Source organism: Gymnoscopelus microlampas (genome assembly GCF_963454915.1).
Source record: "Gymnoscopelus microlampas genome assembly, chromosome: 4".
NCBI lineage: Eukaryota > Metazoa > Chordata > Actinopteri > Myctophiformes > Myctophidae > Gymnoscopelus > Gymnoscopelus microlampas.
This window is the reverse complement of record NC_139941.1, coordinates 60,167,790-60,185,563: the sequence shown is the minus strand read 5'-3', so window position 1 is coordinate 60,185,563 and position 17,774 is coordinate 60,167,790. Positions and strand designations below refer to the sequence as shown.

General features: G+C 39.4%; 1 protein-coding gene across 2 annotated transcripts in view; it reads right to left on the bottom strand.

The window, feature by feature from the left end:
• zmiz2 (zinc finger, MIZ-type containing 2) overlaps positions 1-17,138 on the bottom strand; it is a 43,843-nt gene extending 26,705 nt beyond the window's left edge. For both annotated transcript variants that reach the window (XM_084056200.1, XM_084056201.1), the window contains exon 1: positions 16,542-17,138. The gene's annotated coding sequence lies outside the window, so the exon portion shown is untranslated. The remainder of the gene's footprint in view (positions 1-16,541) is intronic.
• Between the last annotated feature and the right edge of the window lie 636 nt (positions 17,139-17,774).

The window sequence follows — 17,774 nt, the reverse complement described above, 5'->3', positions numbered from 1 at the left end:
TTCAACATATACATGAAATGCATAAATTAATGAAATTTCGTTCCACTGGCTAAATGTAACTGTAATATGCATGCTTTCCTTCTGGCAAATTATGGGATGTACACTACTAGCCACTAATACTACTAGCGAAGTGTATAAAGATGGCGCTGTGCCCGCTCCTATTTGTAGAACTGCCAGCAATGTCTCATACACTATGTACTGGAAATGTACTGGAATGAACTGGAACGTACTGGAAATGTACTGGAATGTACCGGAACATACTGAAATGTACTTGGAATGTACTGGAACAGTGGTCTCTCAACCAGTGGTCCGGGGACCACCAGTGGTCCTTGAGGGGGGTTCCTTCCAGGGGGGTCCCCAGCAAAAGCTGTTAATAATCCATTTTCACCCCTTTATCCATATCGTATATGTTGGCTATTCAAAAAATAGCAGATATACAAGCTCACAGCGCGTCACTTCGTGCCGCGCTGCAAGCTTGTATATCTGCTATTTTTGAACATTTTCTAAAATATCTTGCAAGTGTTTGAAGAATTTTGCTTTTTTTTTTTAAACAAATATTTTCTGGGGGTCCTTGGCACAAAACATACAAATGTATATCAATTTAGGGGTCCTTGGCATTAAAATAGGTCGAAAACCGCTGTGAACTGTAACATAGTGAAATGTACTGGAATGTACTGGAACATAGAGAAATGTACTGGTGTTTCTGTTTGTCTTTGTCTTCCTTACCGCACAGTGTACTGTGTGTGTGTGTGTGTGTGTGTGTGTGTGTGTGTGTGTGTCTCCCAGATTCCTATGTGCTTAGAGGAGCTACAGCTATAAATAGATACACACACACATACACACACACACACACACACACACACGCACGCATGTGCGAACGAACGCACGCACGCTCACACACAGCCCCCCTCTCTCCCCTCTATCCTTCATAATTATATTCATTCTTTATTATTGGTATGATTCGCGCTCCATTTCTCTTCTCATCCCTTTCCTCTCTCTCTCCATCTATACGGCTTTTCCCCTCCATCTCTCCTTCACCTCCACTCTCCCATCTCTCCATCCTGTCAGACTTCTTTGTCCTCCTTATACAACCAGAGCAAAATAGAAGCAAGCTGGAGGAAATCTTACTGTTTCCCAGTCACAGGGATGTGGAGTGTTAGCTGTAAGAAAGAAACCCCAAAAAATATATCACCCCTTTTGACTTTGCACTTCAAACCGGAGGACTTTGAATGTGATACGATGTTGTAAAATGATGGGAGGCGGAAAAAGGGGAAATAAACTAAAAGTCGCCATTCTTTCCATCGATTTGGGGACAACGAAACTGCCACCAATGAAGATGGTAAATGGTGCATTTATGTAGCGCTTTTATTCAAAGCGCTTTACATAGATTGTGCATTACATTCACCCATTCACACACACATTAATACACCGATGGCCGGAGGAAACCATGGCAAGGCACCAACCTGCTCATCGGGAGCAATTAGGGGTTCAGCGTCTTGCTCAAGGACACTTCGACACTAACTCTTGAAAAGGGATGAAAAGGGATCTCAGAGCTAATAAACAAGTGGCGTCACATATTAGGATGACGATCTGTTCTTTTCGGCAAGTTAACACCGTGAGGAGGAGTATAATAAATTGCAGTAATTTGGTGTTATGCTGTTCCGTTCAGTATTCATTGCATCTGCACCTAAACCTTCAAAGATGGACAAAGTAGGGTCACCTGCTGGCCTAGTGGTCCATGCACATACCACATATAGGCTCTAATGCCTAATCCTGGCGGCGTATCGCGGGTTCGAATCCCGATCCCGACGATCTTTGCTGCATCTCTCTCACCGTTTCCTGTCCATCTCCACTGTATACTATCAATAAAGGCTGAAAAGACCCAAAAATATCTTTAAAGAAAATAAAAGGTGGACATTAAAGTCACCAAGTTCAGGAGCTGGTTTTGAGAAATGTGTGTAAAGTTTGAATCAGAAGAAATGCTATTTGTATTCGTTTTTTTTTTACAATGCTGTCATTAAAGCTTAAGTGCTGTTTCAGTCGTTCTTTCAGTGATGTTTCTAGAATGGTTAGAGCGAGGCAGAGAATAGAGACACACATGCACTAATATCTTTGTGCATTTTAATTCACTTTTTGTACAACCAAAGGCATTTTGATTGCCATGTCGTGTGTATATTAATACCTCTGACCTCAATACTGAAAACCGAGGGAGCGACAACGATCTGGAAGCTATGAGCTTGTACATCTGCTATTTTTTGAAAAATCGTGATCTTTGCATATATTTTTTTAAAGCAAACATTTGTAACTCAAATCTTTGCTTCTGGGGGGGGGGGGGGGGGGGGGTCCCTGGAACAAAATATTTCATAAATGTTCACTTTAAAAAAATATATATTCAAAGAGTTGCACACATTTTCACGATTTTTCAAATATAGCAGATCTACAAGCTCATCGGTGCCACGCTATGAGCTTGTAGGTCTGCTATTTTTGAATAGCCCAAAGAAATCTAAAATGACAGAGATACGTTTCCATATTGAATGGGTTAAAAGGATGTGCATCACTGGTTTCTTTCAAAATTAGCCTGAAAAAAACATCTATCAGGAGACCACAAGGGGAGGTAAATGTATTCACATATGTAAATTCACATAGAAAGGAGGTGTCATTCACTGCCACCGTTTTTCCTTTTTCTCCTTTGTACTAGTGTTGATTTTGACAGCAAATTTTGATTCAGTTTTAGTCATAGTCTTTTGAATAAAATTCCATTTAGTTTCAGTCATATTTTAGTCACCTGAAATGTTTTACTGTTAGTCTAGTTTTAGTCGACTAAATATCATAAGATTTTAGTCGACTAAAACTACAGTTGATTTAGTCGACTAAAATGTATGTTGGCGGTGCCTTGATGGCGTCGTAATGGCTGATTTTACACTTGGTTGCATGCTGAAAATAGCCGATCTACAAGCTCACAACGCGTCGCAAATTGTCAATATATTTAGTCTTAGTTTTAGTCATCATAGCTTAGTCTTTATTTAGTTTTCGGCAGTGAAAAAAGGCAGTCGACCGACATTTTTCGTCATAGTTTTAGTCGACAAAATCAACACTGCTTTGTACACATAGTGTTTTGTATTTGTTGATGACATGTGTTATTGTGTACATTGTGTATGCCATGTCGATTCATTGAATACATAGATAGGATCACAGTGGAAACAATTCCACAGGACTTTTTTTGTTTCTTTTTAGCCTAAATGTCTGTCTGTACCATGTGCCGTTTACCTTTCTGACTAATAAAGTATTCAATCAATCAATCAATCAATCAATTTTCCGGCTGATCTCCCGCTCCCATCCTCCCCTCACTCATGACCAGGGGTGCAATGCTCACTGGACGGCCTTGCACGCCGCGCCGGAACCTATTTGACCAGGAGCAGACGCGAACAGCCTTTTCCCATGTTGTTGAAGCGCAAGGGGGCGGGGGGCGGGTGTGGAGAGAGTCAGCGCACTGAAGTCAAGGCACAGACTACTGTGTTGTTGGCGGACAACGGATGCACGCTTATGAGAAACAACAAAAATAAAACCTGGCAAAACAGTTGCGTGCATTAGCGCAAGATGAGGATAAAGGAAACATTCAGTCTAAATGTCCAGTTTGCTCATTCACAACTACTGTGCCAGATAATCCCCACACCAAGAGAGTAAAAAAAGAGAAAACGTTTCAGTCATTATTCAGTCCGACTTCACTGTGTAGCCTATAGTAGCCTTTTCATAAAGTATATTAGTACTTAGGCTGTCCTGAAAGTTTATAATATTTAGAGAAATGTAAAGTTTCAAATACAAAAGTAGTAGTAGTAGGCGAGAATTAGCAAGCTGGACATTTAGACTGAATCTTTCCTTTATCCTCATCTTGCGCTAATGCACGCAACTGTTTTTCCAGGTTTTATTTGTGTTGTTTCTCATAAGCGTGCATCCGTTGTCCGTCAACAACACAGTAGTCTGTGCCTTGACTTCAGTGCGCTGACTCTCTCCACACCCGCCCCCCACCCTCTTGCGCTTCAACAACATGGGAAAAGGCTGTTCGCGGAGCAGACGCAGGCACACGCATAGATTTAAAACTACTTTAAATTCGCACCTCAACAAAGTTTTCAAAGGTTCCCGACTCACACCTAGCGTATTAACATAGGAATAAGCCTAGATGCATATCAATTGTCCATTGTGTGACTTGCAGTGTAGGTGTTAAGCGACGTGCGTGTCACGTCATTGAAGTAGAGTGCAAGAACATACCAAATGAGCATTGCATGCCTGCTCATGAACAAGACCCAGAGAGACACTTTAACTCTTTCATTTGGGGCACAAATAGCAGATCTACAAGCTTGTTCGCTTGAAAAAATATATATTCAAAGATTTGCAAAAATGGTCAAGATTTTTCAATAGTAGCAGATCTACACGCTTTGTATGAGCTTGTTTGTAGATCTGCTATTTTTGAATAGCCCAAAGTATAAAATAATGGTTATAGAATTACAATATTAATTATATTGAATGGGTTAAGTGGTAGTAGTACTGTAGTATGAAGTTGGTATTACAGCGAGGAAACATTCAGACATTCAGTACTAGAAGTACAAGACTGACTGTCTCCAGTCTTTTACTTCCTGGAACTAATTGGTGGTTGCTAAGCAACACTGACTTGAACTCTGCTGACTGGACAGAACATAGTAGTGTCACATGACACAAAGCACCCCCCCCCCCCCCTCCCTGTCAAATGTGTGTCTTGGTGTGTGGTTGTGTCTTCTTGTTACGTATGTATTTTGTGTGGGTTTTAGTGTACTATGTGTGTGTTTTGGTTAAAGGGCAGACAGAGGGGAGGGGCCGTTTATAGTGCAGCAGAGGAGGAGGGGGAGGGGTGATCACACATTCCTGAGCGCGCACACACATACACACATACTCAGAGATGTTGTTTGTGTTGAAGGTCTCAGCAGTTACTCTATGGATTTTATTATTGTTTCCAAATATATATTTTTAATTGATTTTTTTAAACAATTTTAGTCAATGTCAGAGGTCATCACCAGCCTTTCATTGAAACAAAAGCCACACTATTAAATTAATATAATTATACCCTTCTGTTCCTACACCTACTGTAGAACCTTCCTAAACGTACGTGTGTGTGTGTGTGTGCGCGCGCGCGCGTGCGTGCGTACAGATGCAACTCCTCCCCAAGAACTTGTTTGTGCCCCTTGTTAATTTGATGGGTTTGAGCTAATCTCATTATGACCTATGTAACTACATTACATATCAGGACAGTTTAACATACAAAGCTGTTGAAACACTTTTTTATTTTAGATTTAAGTTGAATAAATACATGGTTTCTAATCGACAAAAATAATGATTATGATTGTATCTGCACCTCTATAACAGCCCTTAGTTGGTGCGTGTTACTTTTAATTACATCTCTTACTACTAGCTGCTGTAAGCCTAAGCAGCGTCAGTCACCTTTGGGTTATGCTTCAGGATAGAATCATCCTTTGATCCTTAAGTACAGAAACATTAATTGCTGTGAACATTTTACAAATTAACATCTATTAACCCATTCAAACCGGGAACACATCTCTGTCATTTTTAGATTTCTTTGGGCTATTCAAAAATAGCAGATATACAAGCTCATAGCGCGCTACAGGTTTGATGATCTGCTATTTCTGAAAAATCGTGAAACTAGGGAACATTTGTAAAATATTTAGTTCCAGGGACTCCCAGAAGCAAAGATTTGAGTTACAAATGTTCGCTTAAAAAACATATGTATATTCAAAGATTTGCACATATTTTCAAACTGCATGATTTTTCTAAATTAACAGATCTACAAGCTCCTAACGCGGCGCTATGAGCTTGTATATCTGCTATTTTTTAATGAGCTTGTAGATCTGAGCTGCACTTGTAGATCTGCTAGCTATTTTTAATAGCCAAATAAATCTTAAAATGACATAGATTCCGTTCCCGGATTTAATGTGTTAAGATAATGAAGTGCAACAATTTTTGAGAGGCTTTATCCTAGAAAGCTTTAACGTCTGCCTGGACGATTCCTAAACCCACTCAACGACAGAAACACAATTACAATTAAGCGCAATCAATTGAGCGACAATTAATGAATCAAGTGAAATGTCATAAAACATGACAGCCCTACAAACGCCTGCCTGTACAATCCTAAACCCACGTGCGTCTCTGAAATGTATCCTCCATTGTATTTCAGATCACACACAAACACGTTGCTCACATGAATTATCCGCCAATGTAATGCTAGGCATCAACATCCCTCTCTCTCACTGACACACGACCAGAGGTGGAAAAAGTGTTCGAATGTTTTACTTAAGTGTTACAAGTAAAAGTCCGGAATTCAAAATTTACGTGAGTACAAGTACAAAAGGTATTGGTCTCAAAATGTACTTAAAGGAGGAGTTCACCCAAAAAATGACTTATTTTCTATCAATTGCACACCCTATGAAGCCTTCAATCCATGGATTCTTTTTTGTTTTTGTCGCATTCCTAAGCTAATAATTTGATTCCCGTCTCCTACCGGCTAATGTATCCGGTAGGAGACACAAAGTAGATTATTTGTGTCTCCTACCGGAAATACACACGGTCATCAAATTATTGTCTTAGGAATGCCACAAAAACAAAAATAAATCCATGAAATCAAGGCTTCATGGGGTGTGTAATTGATAGAAAATAAGTCATTTTTTGGGTGAACTCCTCCTTTAAAGAACCAAAAGTAAAAGTACTAAAATGTTTGAAAATAGCAGATCTACAAGCTCACAACGCGTCGCGATGCTGAAGTGGTTAAATTATGTTTTATAAATGTAACAATTTATATCTGCAAAGTAACTAGTAGCTAAAGTTTTCAAACAATTGTAGTGGAGTAAAAGCACAATATTTGCCTCCGAGATGTAGTGGAGTAGAAGTAAAAGTACTGAAAATTGGAAGTACTCCAATAAAGTCGAAATACTTCAAAATTGTACTTAAGTACAGTACTTGAGTAAATGTACGTCGTTACTTTACACCACTGCACACGACACGCAGAGTGGAACGGGTCTGTCTTTTTTATTTTCTAACCTGGTCCTGCAACGCGCTCACATTTCTTTTCAACTACAACCACCAAAACCTGCTTCAATGTATCCATTTTCACAACCCGACCTGACCTGACCGGCTGTCATTATAGACAGATACAATGTTTTCAATGGAAAAATACAAAGGCTGTTACTTTGTTGAGAACATTGGGGTGAGATCCAAGTCACTCCTCTTGACCCGACAGTGTGGCAACAACACATTTAAACCCAATTAGCCCGGAGGAATAGGGCCTCGTCTAAATAAACAATTACATAAATATGTTTGTCTGTACTTTGTGAAATAAATGATTAGACTATTGTCAATGTTTAACTATGGGCAAAAATGTGTCATCTCATGGTTGTGTGTGAGAGAGAGGGGGACAGAGAGAAAGAGAGCGAGCGAGCAAACGGAGAAAGGGAGGTGGAGTGAAATTACTTTGAGTATTGTTTCTTTACAAATATCTTTTTGACAACAACTGAGTGGGTTATGCAACTTTAGCATGCTCTTCTTATTTGGGGAAAACACCTTTTATGATACTCAGGGAAGGAAAATCTGCTTCTTTGCCTGCAGTCAGTATGCTACATCAGGGGTCTTCAACAGGGGGTCCTCAGAGTTACTACAGGGGGGCCGCCAAATCTTGTGTGATAGCGAATTTACACTAACTATTTGAACACTAGCATCCATATTCTGAGGGGAACATTACAGCCAAGAATAGCAGATCTACAAGCTTGTGAGCTTGTAGATCGGCTATTTTCAGCAAAGAGGTTTGGTGTAGTAGAGGGAAAAAAGAGCAGACCAAGTACAGAGCCATCGGTCAAGTTTACAAAGTATTGCGGGTTTAAGTGGTTAAATGTCCAAAAACACACATTTAACAGGAATACAATATGTAGTGGGGGTCCCTGCTGCATCTGTCTCTCAGCAAGAGGGTCCTTGGCCTGAAAAACGTTGAAGATCCCTGTGCTACATCATCAGTCTGTTTTGTATGGACGTAATGTATAGAATGTACCAGCAGCTGTAGCATAGCGTAACACTACACACAGACGCCGTCATGTTACACATCATGCCTCTGATTTGGGAACACCGGTACTATGCCATGAAAAAGCACACACTGGGGCCATGATGCCATATTCCTTGCACTGGCTTTGAGTGGTTCTGTGTTTAAAAAAGCAAAGCTGGCTGGCACTATTGAATAATGGACCTTAATATTTACACCACTATCTCTGTTAAAAAGGGATCTCTTCTCTTCAGAGAGGAGGAGAAGTCTTCTCCTCTCCTCTCATACCGAAGAAAGTTATGGCAGGAAGTACATGAGGAAGTATTCACAAAAGGGAAAAAACTTCCGTTCTTTGTTCTGATTAATCTAGCTCAGCTTACCTCTCTCTCACTCTCACACACACACACACACACACACACACACACACACACACACACACACACACACACACACACACACACACACACACACACACACACACACACACACACACACACACACACACACACACACACACACACACACACACACACAGTGTAACAGTATGTTTGTCTATGTTTTATTATAGCGAAATATAATATACACTCAGTTTGCTGTGGTCTTAAACACGTCTTCTTCCATGATGTCTGTGTGTCTGTGTATGCAGAAGTAGGGCTACATTACATGGTAGAAGCAAGTGGAGAGGCTTGATTCATCAGGCTGACCTTCAGTCTATGTTTAAAGTTACTGAGTGAAGATGAGGAGTTGGCAATAAGTATGTGTGTATTCCAGAGTAAAGAACCTCTGTCTTTAATGGAGAACTGGCTTAAGGAAAGATGGAGTTGTTGGATTTTCTAGTATTATAATTATGAACTTGCTCGTTGGTCTTAAAATATTATTTAAAAAGGTGTAGGAAGCATATTTGAAAGGCAAGTGCATTTATAGATGAAAGAACAGGTTTGGACTGTGTTAATGTCATAGATAGTTATTAAATATGTCAGTCCTTTCTCTGTGTATTTCAGTTAATTGTCATTTTTATTTATATATTCTAATGTCAAAAAACACAAGTTTGCAATTATTTCTGTGAAAACTAGTCGTCAATTAAAATCATGATTCAGGGTCACTTTGGCCTCTTCACCTCACTGGCGAGGTAAGTGAAAGGAGTAGACAACGCATCAAACTACACACCTGTCTGTTGACATGGCAACCAGAGAGAGAGAACTCATATCACACAGTCTGATTCACCAAAGAGAGAGAGAGAGAGAAAGAGAGGAGGCGGAGGTTGGCGACAGAGCGAGGGGATGAGAGGAGGAGGTGGTTGAAAGCGAGAGAACGAGGTAAGAGAAAGGTGGGAGAGAGAGAGAATGTGTAAGAATGCAGGGGTTGTTTGTGGACCAGACTAGAGAAGTACCGATACCTACAACTTGTGTGTCCGTCGATACCGAGAACCTAGGACAGTGGTTCTCTAGGTGGGGTCCAGGCGGTGAGGGGGGTGCCAAATGGACCCTTAACTCTGAGAGTGTACAAAATGGAACCAAATGGACCCGTAAGGGTCCATTTGGTTCCATTTGTACACTCTCAGAGTTATGGGGGTCGTTGAAATTAAAAAGTTTGACAACGACTGATATAGTACTCATTGCTATAGAGTGTTTGTTCAGTAAAAGGAGTCTCCTTGTCTGTCCAGTTCTTTATAAAACAGAAAATGCATTTTCGTTTCAGGTTAATTTCCAATTGTATCCAATCAGGATAGAGAACTCAATCAGGATACAGATTAAACAAGTGAAATTGAAAGTGATGACACTAAGAAATGAGCAGACAAAACTGGAACTGGAACACTATACAAATGAAGCTTAAAAATGGGTACTTTCTCCTGATTGGCTGAGATTTTGACACCTACAGGAAAATGTATTTTCTGTTTATTAAAGAGCTGGAGAGACGGGGAGACTCCTGTTACTGAACAAACACTCTATAGCAATGATTACAATGAATCAGAATATAGTGCTTTAACCTTTTAACAAAATACTTTTTGTTTTAACCCAAAAATATCACTTACCCTACCTTTAAGTTAGTAAAATAATAGAGTAATAATAGAGTATAAAACAGTTGTGCAACAACTGAAGCACTCAAAAATATTACTGTAAATGAAATATCATCATGTGATAAATTACGTGGTATCGGATCTGCATTAGACTGGCATACTACTCGCTGATACCGATACCAGCATTTTAGGCAGTATCTATCGGCAGCTTTTCTGATACTGGTAAACCGGTATGGGAACAACACCAGATCAGACAGAGTGGAGCAGATGGAGTCTTTTTAGAGTCCTTCATTCATTCATTAAAGACCGGGGACGCATCTGTGTCATTTTTTAGATTTCTTTGGGTTATTCAAAAACAGCAGATATACAAGCTCATAGCAAATCTTTGCATATATATATTTTTTTTTAAAGCGAACATTTGTAACTCAAATCTTTGCTTCTGAGGATTCTACACATGTCTTCTAAATACTAACATTCTTTTTTTTACTTCTGTTGCTATATATCAGTGGTGCTCATACATTTTCATGTCAAGGACCCCTAAAATTATATGTATTTGGCCGCGGACCCCAATCTCAAAATACAGTTGTTCCAGGGACCCCCAGAAGCAAAGATTTGAGTCACAAATGTTCACTTTAAAAATCTACATATATATATTTAAAGATTTGCACAAATTTACAAAAAAAAAATCAAAAGAAAAGCAGTTCTACAAGCTCATAGTATGAGCTATGAGCTTGTATATCTGCTATTTTTGAACAGCCAAAGAAATCTAAAAAATGACACAGATTCTTTCCCGGTCCTAATGGATTAGAACATGTTAGGAGAGGACTGTGGTCTCTACAGGACCCATCAGATAGGGGCCCAGAACCCCATCTGGGATCTAGACTAGTTCATTCTTGAACTAATCCATTTAATTGATTATTAAAGAAAAAGAACACCAAAAACAGGTTAGACCTTTTAGTGAAAATAGCCGGTCTACAAGCTCACAACGTGACGCATTGTGTGAGCTAGTAGATCTGCAATTTAAAAAATAATAATAATAACTCTTAAGTGGTTAATCGATTACCGTAATTGATGTTTAACAACAACAACAAAAAAAACATGCTTCTCGATTAATCAAAAAGTTATTCGACAGAATAATCGCTTAGAAGATAATCGATAATTGCAGACCTAGTCTAGACCCATAGTTTAAGACAGGGTGGTTTTTCAAGCCATTTCAAACCCACTGGACCCCCAAAAACAAAAAAGTTTTTGTTGTCGTTTAACATTGTCCTAAAACTGCATTATGAACAGCATGTTCTGAGTCTAGTGTGACACCAGCGACCACATGCTGTGAAGTCCAAATTAGCCTGTATCTAATTAAAACAGATCCCTCACGTCTAAGTCTTTATTTAATGGTGATTTAAAGTGATTCTGTCTCTCTGGTCAGCCTAAGTTATGTGGTTATAGAAAGACACTGGTGATTTAATTGATTGGCCCAAGAAAAAAAACGTTAAAAAATCTGGCACACATTTGATTTGAGGACTTTCTAATGTCCTTTCATTTGCAACGTGAACCCAAATTCAAATCCACTGTTTGAAAGACTTCCCTTAAAAATGCACTTGTGATTTCCTTACCAGAGATTATATCGTCTCTGTCGGGTTGAAACCTCATATGTCCAAAACTGTTACTTTTCAGAATTCAAATAAAAAAATGGCAAAAGTAGCAGATCTACAAGCTCGAAACACGTCGACTTTGCGCCTCGTTTAGAGCTTGCAGATCTGCTACTTTTGATGCTTTCGTGTGCGGCTGTAGTATGATCAAGTAGGGCATTCATTTAGGAAAAAATACAAAAAGTTAAAATGTGGAGATAAGAGGTTTCTGCCCGACAGCAACAATAATATTCAAGAGAATCTTTTGTGAAGATAAGGAGGGGGGTTTGTACAATACAACCAGGCAGCGACTGACTTTGTGTACAAGTGCTCCACTCCACCCAGTTCCGTCCACAGCTCTGTAAAATAATGTTGTGCTAAGGGGTGGGCAACTTTGATGATGGAGAGAGCAGTGGTTTTCAACCCTTTTCATATCAATGTCCATTATTTATTTTGGCATTTGAGCCACCGTTTGATGAGATTTAGACTCTCAGACCCAAGACTTAAGAATATTTTGTTATCATTGGATACGATTTTGTCCACAATTCCATGCTGTATTGATGTTGGTGCCAATAGGAGAGACAACAGGCAAACACTGATCAAAATAACAATTCTTTAATTAAGTAATGCATATATGTAACGATAATTTAACTCTTGAGAGCGTAAAATGACGCTCTGAAGAGTTAAAGATCTATCTATAAGGGTCCATTTGGTTACCAACTCTGCATCATTTAGCTGGGGACCACCTGGAACCCCCTCCCCGGACCACCGGTTGAGAACCACTGATGGAGAGGGACACTACATTTCCACACTCACTCCAGGAGGCCACATTGCTGCGTCTATGCATACTTGCACTCTCACCAGTAGTATACTGTAAACTCCATCACTCAAGTAGCCTATAATAGTCACAAATGTAATAATAAAGGGATATTAACCCATTCAACCCGGGAAGGCATCTACAAATGTCTTCTAAATCCTAACAGTTTTCTGAAAAAAACGTATGTTACTACAGTACATCAGTGGTTCTCAAACTTTTTCATGTCAAGGACCACCTAAAATTACATGTATTTGGCCGCCGACCCCATCTGAAAATATGTTGCTCGAGGGACACAAGAGAAGCAAATATTTGAGTTTAAACTGTTTGCTTTAAATATATATATATTCAAATATTTGAATGGTGCATTTTATATTTATATAGCGCCTTTATCCAAGGCGCTTTACAATTATTTTCAAGATTTTTCAGCAGATCTAAAAGCTCGAATGCCACGCTATGAGCTTGTATATCTGCAATTTTTGAGTAGTTAAAAAATATAAAATAATGGTTTAAGTGGTTACACAGATGCGTTCCCGGTTATTCAGTGTAACATTTCTATCTAATTTCAAATGCATTTAGTCATACTTATATTAACTTTATGAACTTAGATACAAATACAATAGATATAAATCTACAATAAAAATAAGTACTAATAATTAAACTACAGACTGTAGTAATTAAAACGGGTGATCTGTAAACTTGCAATAATATATCAGCATTCAGATATTGACCCACAGGGCCACATTAAAGCAGCACTATGTTACTTTTTTATGAACAAAATGTAAATGTGTCCAATCTGCAGGTAGAGTATGTTATACAAATACATAAACTGGGGTGGTTGTGTTTTGTCTCCCTGCTCTTCTATTGAGAGATTTAGATCGTGTCATGTCTCACCTATAGACACAGGATCTGACACGAATTTTGACCTGATTGTCAAGATTACATTTTATCCCCCGAGCAAGCAAGCAAGTAGAGATAAATCTGTCAGCACTTGCGCAGGAAACCGGATTCAAATCTGGAGTAGAAGAGGAACGTTACATAGTGCAGGGGAGGGGGGGGGGGGGCAAAGTTTGCCCATCATGTATTACAGACCGGGGCTGTGAAATGACTTGCAACTGCATGAAAACGTTAGGGGAGGGCAGTTTAAAACTTAAAAGTCACTATGTTGTGGCTGTACTACACAAGAGTCTATACTATGAATGTAAAATGGACCCGTGTGATTTCCCTGTGTACCTTTATTATCATTGCTGTTATTGCTATGACTACTACTACCACTACAAGCACTAACTAACTACCTATGTCCACATGTGGTAGCTGAACAGATAAAATATTCCTTAACTCATTAAAACCGAGAAAGTATCTGTGTCATTTTAGATTTTATGTATATGCATGTATAGCACATTGGTTGGCTATTTCAAAAATAGCAGATATACAAGCTCGCAGCGCGTCACTTTGTGAGCTTGTAGATCTGCTATTTTAAAAAAATCTTGAAAATGTTGGACATTTTTTAATATACGTATACATTTTTTAAGCCAACATTTTTAACTCAATCCTTGCTTTTGAGTGTCCCTGGAACAACATATTTTGAGATGGAGGTCCGCGGTCAAATGCGTATTATTTATAATTTTGGGGGTCCTTGACATGAAAAAGTTTGAAGTTTTTCAGAAAACTGTAAGACAGCCAGACTCAGAACTCAATGGGTTAAGTGGCATGTGGTAGCTGAAAAAGATAAGACAAATAGTGAAGAAGCATCAAGCATGTGGTGGCTGAACAGGATAAATAGTCCTGAAGAAGCAGTTTATTGCTGATAATGTGCAACTTGGCAATTAAGTAAAAGTGCATCTGCAATTGCACTTTTAACTTTATTATTTTTATGCAGTGGTGGAAAGTAACTATTAAGTACATGTACTCAAGTACTGTACTTGGGTACAATTTTGAGGTATTTTTTACTTTACTGGAGTATTTCAATTTCCAATACTTTTACTTCTAATCCACTAAATCTCAGGGGCAAATATTGTACGTTTACTCCACTACAATTATTTGAAAACTTCTAGTTACCAGTTACTTTGTAGATTTTGATTATTATTTCAAAACATGCATTACCCACTTTAGCCTTATATACTTCGGCTATTTGAAAATAGCTGATCTACAAGCTCGATGCGACGCATTGTGAACTTGTAGATCTGCTATTTTCAAAAGATTTGTATACATATTAAACTCGTGACATTCTGCACATTGAGTACTTTTACTTTTGGTACTTTAAGTACCTTTTGATGCCAATACTTTTGCACTTTTACTCGAGTAAATTTGTGCTACCGAACTTTTACTTGTGTGATACTTTTACTTAAATAGAACATCTCAGTAATTTTTCCACCACTGTTTTATGTCATTTAAATTCATTTCTCTATTATTATTATTATACTATTTCTCATAAAACACATTTTTATGCTTTATTCAAAGCACTTTGAATTACCTTTGCATATTAAATATGACAAACACGTCCACTTGTCTTGCCTGTGTTATTACCACCACTGCTATGCCTGTGTTATTACTACTAAAGCAGCTATACTACCAATTATGTTCCCTGGGCTATGTTTTTAAGTTACTGAATGTTATTCCCAAGAATATTTAATTATTCTAACCCTATGCCTGACATTGTATCTTTATTTGTATTATATGTCCATGATTTTATGTATATTCTGTGTTTTTGCCTTGTGTCTACTACTATGTTCATTTGACTTAAATTGTGAATCATTTGATTTCTGTGCTGCCTGTGAAGCACTTTGAACTGCAACTCTGTATGAAAGGTGCTTTAAAAAATAATGTTTATTATTATTACCAGCTAACGAGCTACCTCCACACGCCACTGTTTACAATGGCAGCGGGTTAGCATCATGCCTTTGCTTCCTGCTAATTAGCACCAACGTGCTAACGAAGCGGCTCTAGGTAAAACAACCGTCTCTAAACAACAACGTGTGTTTCAGCGGTTTAGAGTCTCTAAACCCCGGCCAACAACACGACTTTACCCCGAAAACAGCCATTTAAAAAAAACACACACACAAATGGGAACAAGGAGAAACCCTAGCTTGTGTTAGCTCAATGGCTATTATAGCCTACCTAGCCCTGGGATGATACAAAAAAAGACACCAAGGATGCGTCCGTGATGTCATGTCACACACGTTAGGAAGTGTGAGTTACGCCCCCTGTTAAGATTCACGGCCAGAGCCATTTTCTGGAATTCACGACGACGTTACATGGCGACCAGTGTTGCCATATTTTGTGAGAGAAATAAGCAACCTGGTCTGGGAAAACAAGGCCACATGGGCACTTTAAACCTACTATTATATACATGGGCCGATCTGCAAGCTGGTAGATCTGCTATTTTCCACAACAACAAAAAAATTGAAATAATATGTGGAATATTTGAACATTTTTTGAAACATTCTAACAACACAAATCTAGTACGGGGGTCCCTGACACTAAACATTTTTAGATGGGGGTCAAAATAAATACATATTAATCAGGGGGTCCATGACATTAAAATGTTTAAAAACTACTGGTTTTAAGGAAACAAGCCCAAATAAGCAACTACACTTTTTAGAAACAAGCCAAAATAAAACCAAATATTTACAAGCAACTTTACAGAAAATGAAGCCCAACGCCGCTTATAATAAGCTGGACATGGCAACACCGATAGCGACGTCACCGACGCATCCTTGGCGTGTTTATTACCCTAGGCTAGGGCCTAGCATTTAGCACGTTAGCCTAGCTAAAGGACTGTGTGCTGTGCTGTATGTGTGTGACAATGGAGGCTAGTAGTAGCAGTTAGCAGCCACCGCCAATAATACGCAACAGAACAGCATTCAAACCCGAGGCTTCAACGGTTTCCTTTCTCTCTCTAATCGGTGGTTCCTTTCCTTTAAATCCCATTTAAAAAACACCACAAACGTATGAATCAATCCCACTAAACGAACGTTGTATAAATCTATACATTTTGTCGAACCCTTCTCTTACCTTGTTCACTTCCTCTGCTGTGTCCTGCGACCCAAGTAGTAGATCCAACAAGAAGCAGCCTCTACCTCTCTCTCTCTCCCTCTCTCTCCGGATCATTAATCAGCGCCTTATTGATCGATCCCACTTATTGATCAGTTTTGTTGTTACACCACAAACCAGGATAGATCGTCCAATAGATCCCGGTAATGTCCTCCTGCCATGGGAGGGAGTAACAATACCATACAAGCCCCCCCAAGAAAAAACCCTGGATGTCTTCTTGCTGCTGCTGTGCTGCTGCTGCCCCCAGATCAGCCTCAGCTCAGCTAGCTGCTACCAGAAGCTAGCTCCTCTAGTCTGTGTCTGACTGTGTGGTCCTCCTTGGGTCTATTATCCTTCTTCTAGATCTTCTTCTTGTTCTCAGCCCTCATCATCCCCCCTTTTGGTCTTCTTTCTTTAACACTCCAGTGCAGTCTTCTTTAATAACTCCTCTCCTCGTTACCGACGAGAAGCACGTTTAATGGCCATTTTTTAACTCCTCACTTTTGTGTTCTTTTTGCAGCATTGCATTGCACTGACTGGGGAAAGATAAAACATCTAATCTACAGACAGAGAGAGCTACTGCAACTGTAGACTGGAGCTGTGGTGGAGCTAGTCTCTCTCTCTACCTCCCTCCCTGCTGGTAGAGAGAGACAGAGGAGGGGGGAGGGGGGTGTGATAGTGGGGGTGGGGGGTTGGGGAGGCATAGTGACCCATCCAGAGTAGTGGTTCTCATTCAAACCTTTTAAATTCCAAGGTCTCCCCCTTAACTCTGAATGATATACTGTCAGTTACAGACTTGTAATAGGGTCAATTTAGAACCCCCTAAAGCAGGAGTCTCTTCAACGTTTTTCAGGCCCAAGAACCCCCTAGCTGAGAGAGAGCAGGGAAGCAGGGATCCCCTCTATAATTGTATGAAATTGTGTTTCAGATTAAACTTTTGTTTGTAACTTGGTCTTTTTTCCCCTTACACCTATACCGAAAATAGCAGATCTACAAGCTCACAACACCTTGCTGCGAGGTGTTGTGAGCTTGTAGATCTGCTATTTTCGGCTAATGTTACCCTCAAAAATGAATTCTAGGGTTCAAGAGTTGAATGTAAAAAAATAATAATCCTATCTCACAAAGATTTGGCGGACCCCCTAGGGGTCCCAGACCCCCTGTTGAAGACCCCTGCCCTAAAGAAACCCAGAGAGTCCCTACAATCCACATATTAGA